Below are 6464 nucleotides of genomic sequence, written 5' to 3'. Positions count from 1 at the left end.
ACACACACACACACACACACACCATATATATGCACACACTTGAGACACTGGTACATTTCTCAAATATATTTTTACCTTTAGGTAGTTATGAGAAATATCAGGTATATCCACTGCCCTTTCAAAAAAAAAACTAACTATAACCTGCTAACCAAGCCATCGCCTTGATGAGGAACTATCGCTCCTAATGTTAGTTAATGTGTTTCCTGCACACCAGTATCTGCATTTCCAGTTTAGGAGAATATGAAACCCAGATATCAAAGTTCATCTTCTATCAGTAAGTCTTCACACTTCAGCTAAGCTTTAACCAAAGCCGACCTTGAAGAAGGTGTAAAAGTATAAGGTAATGCTGTGGGTCCTTTAGAATGGCTCAATTTAGACCTAGCCTCTATCTGAGGCTATATGCTGAGCCTATTCATTTCTATTTTAGCACAGTTAGACTAATTAGTTTAGACTAATCTATGCCACCCTTTCAAGATGCAAACTGTCAAACACTGTTTTTAAAGTCAAAGATTAGGGCTTGGAGGAGTGCTTGCCTAATAAGCACAGCCCTTGGGTATGGATTTCAGCACCACACAAAACTGGGTGTGGTGGTGTGCACCTCTGATCCCAGCACTCCAGAGGTGGAGGCAGGAGAATCAGGGGTTCAAAAATGTCATCCTCAGCTACATAGTAGATTTGAGGCTAGCCAGGACTACATGAGATGGTCTCTCAAAAAGATTACATTTTGTCTATTTTATACTTTTTTGTTGATTATGGTCATTTGAAACATTCAGACAAGTCTAAAGGCCAACATCATTCCTCAAGGCTTCTAGGTTGTTCTTCTGTCAGTGTACTAATGTTCTAGTCGGACGAAAGGGGCTTGCTTTCTCATTGAGATGCTCAACCAAAATAGTTGAAGGAAACAAGACTCGGAGTCTTAGATATGAAATAAACAAAATAAACTACGAAACTTTTTTTGCTTAATACTTTTTAATTTTTGGTACTTAGTAAACATTTAATGAATGAAAACCAGGCAAATACATTAATTTTACCTAAAAATAACAGAATCTCAAATAGACATACACATACAAACACACATGGCCCTATCATTCACCATCTCTAAAAGTAATAATTACTAGGATCTTTCCTAATCTAGAAAGATACATTTCAAGACTTGAGTAAAAGTCTGAAATCACTAGTATATGTATTCTATGGATATTTTTGATAATACTTTATTTATAAATTAAATAAACTTAAGAATTGCTTATTTCTGGAATTTTCCATTTAATTTTTTAAACTATATTTGACCAGCAGCCACTAAAATTCTGAAAATAAGACTGTAAACAACCATAGATTATTCTATATGCATCTAGTAGGTAACAAACCTTCTCCTTCCACATCATAGAGTATTCTAACTTGTGTACTTCAGAGAAGATTTAACACAGGCAACCATTACAGTAAATCTCAAACTGTCTTGGCTTTCAGCCAAGGGAATTAAACCAATGACAAAACCCCAAAGATCTCCTAACAAGTGAAGCTATAAATATTTGGCATGGACCCCAAGTTCAGAGGAGAGCACATTAATGTGAGAGACATGAAGTAAGCATTAATTTTTAATCTCTGTTACCTGATTTGATCTGTGATTGTTCAGCAACTGTCAAATTGGACTTGAACAATTTCACATAAGCTTATGCTTAAAAGGAAAGACAGCACTGTTGATCAGACATGTTAAGTTTTCTTATTATTTTATTCTATACAGCTAATTTTTCCAAAGGAATGAACTTGATAGCACTAAATATTAATTGTAACAAAAATGTTTAAGGTGAGAAACAGCTTAGCAACTTGTACATCACTGAACAAAAAAAATCACATTCATTACAGAAAAATATAATTGATAAAAAGGTAAGCAAGAGTAAAGTGTACAGTATTAAGTTTTCACTCATCTTTAACCACTGACTACATATTATATTTTGAAAATCATGTAAAATCTTTTCAGGGGTCATGTGATCCCTGTCATCTTCCAAAACTATCAAACACTTCCTAATATCCCATATGCAAAAGTGTTTCACTGTATTAACATCTCTTAACCAAGTATCTACAGAGCTCCTTAAATTATGTTTAGCATCCTAGATAGGTAATAAATTGCTGGGGGGGGGGGTCCTTTAAAGCAATTATTACCAACATGCTGACACTTCCTGGTTCAATTTAACTAGGTGGGAGAACTGTAGAAAAGTGTCCGGCCAAAAGTTACCCTGCAAGTTAAGTCCAACGCAAAGGAGATTTAGCTATAACATCTTCCGGAAGTGCTTGAAAAGAAACAATTCTATCACGGAGTCAGCCTTGTACCTTAAATACACAGGTCATTCTACTGGCCAAGTAACTTCATTTTAAAAGGACATATTACACTGTACTAAGTCTAACTAGAAGTCTGCTAAAACCCAAAACAGTACATGTTCAGCACACTGAGGATGGAGTCCATTCTAAGAAAAGCGATCATTGCATTTTATAATTCACTGTAAAGAACTCACACATGTTTATGTAGCTCATCCCAAGCCCCGGAGTCTTATCGATTCCTTCCCGAGCCTTGCTGTAATCCTCACTCAAAGCCTCTTGGCTGAGCTAAATCCCACACCACTCTAGCAAAGTCAATTCCAAGAGCACATGTGCCAAGGATATTTAGTGGTTTTCCTTACACTCCCACTTTAAACGGGCATCTACTTGCAATTAAATCTCTGCAACAAAAAAGTTCACCTGAGGCCATTCTTGTCACTTTAATAGAGGCCCGGTTTAATAGTGGCCTTGCCTCAGCTATTACATACCTCCAAAGAGGTTGGAAGTGCCCCAAACATCAGCAAACCAAGTCTGCTGCCAACCGGGCTGTCACCCCGCAAAGAAGAATAAAGTATCAGGAATGCTTGAAAGGTTATAGAGTGTGTGAGTATATGTGTGTGTGTGTGTGTGTGTGTGCGCGCGCTCTTTTAGTGTGGTGAGCTGGAGAGGGTCACACTGATTAGATAAAGTGGTTGAACAATTTCAACTTGTGACTGAAGTTTCTTAAGCCACGAGGGGGTAAAAAAAAAAGCAAAAAAAAACAAATCAACACGGTCTTCTTCCACCTTCTCCAAGCGCGGGAACCTCCCACCGTCCCCGCGAGCACCTTCGGGGTCAGCAAGGCTCCGGGCAGAACAGGATTTTGCAATCCCACGCCCTCGCGGGGGAAGCCGGGGACGCCCGGGTGAGTCGCGGCCCACTCTGCGGCGCCGCACCCCGACTCCTCGCCCCGGTGGGGCTCGCGTTCCCGCCCCAGGCACGGTTCACCTGAGGCCGCGCGGCCAACCAGTCAGAAGCCCCCTCGCGTGGGAAGCGCGGCGGGACCCCGGGCCCTCCGCTCCCGCAGGATTACCTCGCAGCGCAGCCGGCTTTGTGCCCCCTCCTTCGCCACCGCCGGGCTGCAGCGGCCGCCCGGTCCGCCGCAGCCGCCTCTTAACGTCGCTCGGCTCCCGAGGAGAGGGCCGGGAAGGGAGGGGGCGTGGAAACGAAGGACCTGGACGCCGAGCCCCCGGCAGCGGGAAGTGGCGACACCTGGTCGCCGACGCGTCTAGCTCTCGCTGCTTCAAAACATCATTTAAAGCGCTTCCCTCTCCCTCCAGCCCCTCGCCCGGACGACCGTTACCGGCGGGCGCCTCGCTCTCTGGCGGGACCAGCCGAACTACCCACGAACGTCCTCCGCCCCGCCCCTTGGGCCCCGCCTCCACAGGGCCCAGGACTCCGCCCCCTACAGGCTTAGTCCCGCTTAGCACCCCGAAAGCTCCGCCCCACAGGCCCGAACGCCTTGGCCCCGCCCACCGTAGGCCACGCCTCAGGGCTCTTGATTCCGCCCCCTACAGGCTTGACCCTTCTAGCACCCCAGCTTCAAGGCCCCGCCCCATGGCCCTAGAGCTCTGGCCCCGCCTCTGATAGGCCACGCCCCAGTGGCCTTCACTCCGCCCAGCACGGGCTGGGCCCTCGTAGCTCAAGAGCGTGCCCCTGGCTCCGCCCTTCGTTTGCCCAGCGTTTTTGCTCCGCTCCTAATAGGCCACGCCCCCAACAGGCTCTCGCAGGCCCAGGCCCCGCCTCTGCTGCCCCTTGAGCTCTCTGGCCCCGCCCCTCGAGGCCCCCCTTCGAGCTGCAAGCTCTGTATCCGTGCAGCTGCGGCAGTGGGGGCCTACGTGCTCCGCAGGCGGAGGGCCTGTTGCAGGGCGCCTGCCTGGCGCCTCTGCCAGGTCTTCCTCCCTCCGTGCAGCTCCGATCCGCTGCCGGAGAAGGAAACGACCCCGAGAGAAACCCGATTGAGAGTGGGAGGGTGACGCCACGGAAACATCTGCCTCCCCAGTCCCAACGTGCTTCCCCCACCCAGTGAATCTCAGCTGAGCCATTGCTTTCAGATTGAGCTTCTGCGGCCCTTTGAGGCCGCTGGGCTTTTGGGGGGAGAGGACTTAAGCTCGGCCCCCACAGGAGGGGCCTCGATTTTCTTCTTAGCACATTTGCCTTTGGGGGAGCCTCCCGCCTTCTCTCACTCCCACAGAGGGACGGGGCATGGGCCTTTATATTCATTTGGACCAGCCCAAACTCTGCACTCCTACTTTGGCTAATTGCCTCTTAAACCTTCTGAGAGCTGACCTCTTGGGAGATGAAAAGTCTAGGTTCCGCCAGCAGCCTTCAAAATCGGTCTAAGGCCAGGCAAACTTTGCAACACTCATTTGCAGAGTCGGGGATCCCTCCACAGGTGACACTGGGCTGCCCACCGCCGCCTCCCAGACGGGTTTCTCACCCCAACCTATTCTCGAAATAGACCTCCAGGCACACGCTCGCTGCTCTCCTCCGCCACCCACGACTTGCACACCGCTCCGGCACACATGCCCTCTCCACTGCACGAATTCACCCTCAAGCACACTCCTCCCAACGCCATTCTAGTGATTCATGGTCCCTGGGGTTAACCCCACCCTAACACACACAGCAAACTTCATTCCCCACCCTTATCTCCCGTCCTTTCCAAGGCATTGGCGACAGGCCACTTCATTTCCTTCCTCATCTGCAGGCTCTCTTCCCCCTCAAATACTTCTCGCCAGCCTCTTCATCTTCATCCCCTTTCCCTAAAAATGTGCTAATTAAAATGTAGTTTCCTCTTCCCACATACGAAGTGTGGCAAATGAATAGCGTTCTTGGCACACGCTGCAATTCATTTATCCTCCTTTTCTCTCTCCACTGGACTACAGCTATAGAAATTTTAGTCTGCCACTATCACCCATTTGCTTTGAGAGAGAGAGAGAGAGAGAGAGAGAGAGAGAGAGAGAGAGAGAGAGAGAGAGAGAGAGAGAGAGAGAGAGAGAGAGAGAGAGAGAGAGAGAGAGAGAGACCATGTCTTCTTATTTTTAAATACTCCTCAACATTCGTGGGGGGAAGTCTTGCTAAGCCTTAAGGAGAAAAACGATATTTAGGAAGCGCTCAACCCATCATTTTATTTGCCATTTAAAAATATCTGCAGTGTTTGAGAGCGAGATTGGGAGTGGCTGTGTTTTCTGCATTTAAAAAGAAAAAGAAAAATGCTCTGCATGCATTAGGTTAGCCTTTTTTTACTCACAGCAAAAGAAAAAAAAAAAAAAGTACTGTAGCATCACATATCATATAATAGTCTCCACTACCCAGGACGTGTGTGTGCCAGACAGAACTATAGACCCCAACCCACCTCCAAAGCACTGCAGATTCACATAACGTTTTAAGCATGGCTGATGAGGAGTGCATTCCGCCACCATTGCCTTTCCCACGCGTTCTGAACAAAATGGGAAAAAGGTGTGCTTACCTGCAGGCGATCCAAAGCTGCTTTGCGAGCAGGGGAGCCGACGTGTGTCCGTCTTCCCCGGCTAGGTGTGGATTCTGCGGTGCTGCACGGGAACCCACTGCAGCCGCAGAACAGCGGCGGCGGCGGCGGCGGCGGCGGCTGCTTCTCCCAATGCTGAGTTGTAAAGTGTGTGACTTAGAGACTCCACGGTTGCCGTGAGGCGCTGGCTTAGAAGAGAGGAGGCGGAATCTTTCTTAAAGGAATGGGTTTGGTTTTTCCTCTCCACTGTTGCTTCATCAGATGTAAAGGGCGGGGTTGGGGGGGTTGGGGGGGAGAGGAAGATCAGGATTTTTTTTAGACTGAGCAAAACAGTACAGCTGTGGGAGGTCAAGGTTAAAATTAACTGGGTGAAGGGAGCGAGTCAATGAGAAATGCTAGAAGCACTAATTTTAAAGAGCCCTCTCTCTATTCCTAATATTGGGGTTAATTGGCAAAATAAAGCTGTGTGCCTTGAAACGGATCAGCCATGTGTGCCAATCTTTCATTTCTAACCACTGTACTAAATAACCATAAAAAGAGAGACTATTTAGTATTTGCTACAAGTACGAAAGGATTAATTACATAAACCTCATGTGAGTGCTAACACCTAAAATATAGCTGAAACTTC

The 6464-nt window shown here is 47.4% G+C and overlaps 1 protein-coding gene across 5 annotated transcripts in view; it reads right to left on the bottom strand.

Annotated features, from left to right (window-relative positions):
• The window catches only part of Add3 (adducin 3), a 112300-nt gene extending 106199 nt beyond the window's left edge, over positions 1-6101 (bottom strand). For 2 of the 5 annotated variants that reach the window (XM_021187319.1, XM_021187287.2), the window contains exon 1: positions 5819-6101. The gene's annotated coding sequence lies outside the window, so the exon portion shown is untranslated. Of the gene's footprint in view, positions 1-3382; positions 3713-5818 lie in introns of those variants that run through there. The other 3 variants (XM_021187312.1, XM_021187293.1, XM_029538398.1) reach the window with 2 other exon arrangements.
• Positions 6102-6464: the final 363 nt, after the last annotated feature.

Source organism: Mus pahari, chromosome 1 (assembly GCF_900095145.1).
Source record: "Mus pahari chromosome 1, PAHARI_EIJ_v1.1, whole genome shotgun sequence".
NCBI classification, from domain to species: Eukaryota; Metazoa; Chordata; class Mammalia; order Rodentia; family Muridae; genus Mus; species Mus pahari.
Note: the sequence above shows the minus strand (reverse complement) of the source record. Positions and strands in the feature narration are given on the sequence as shown.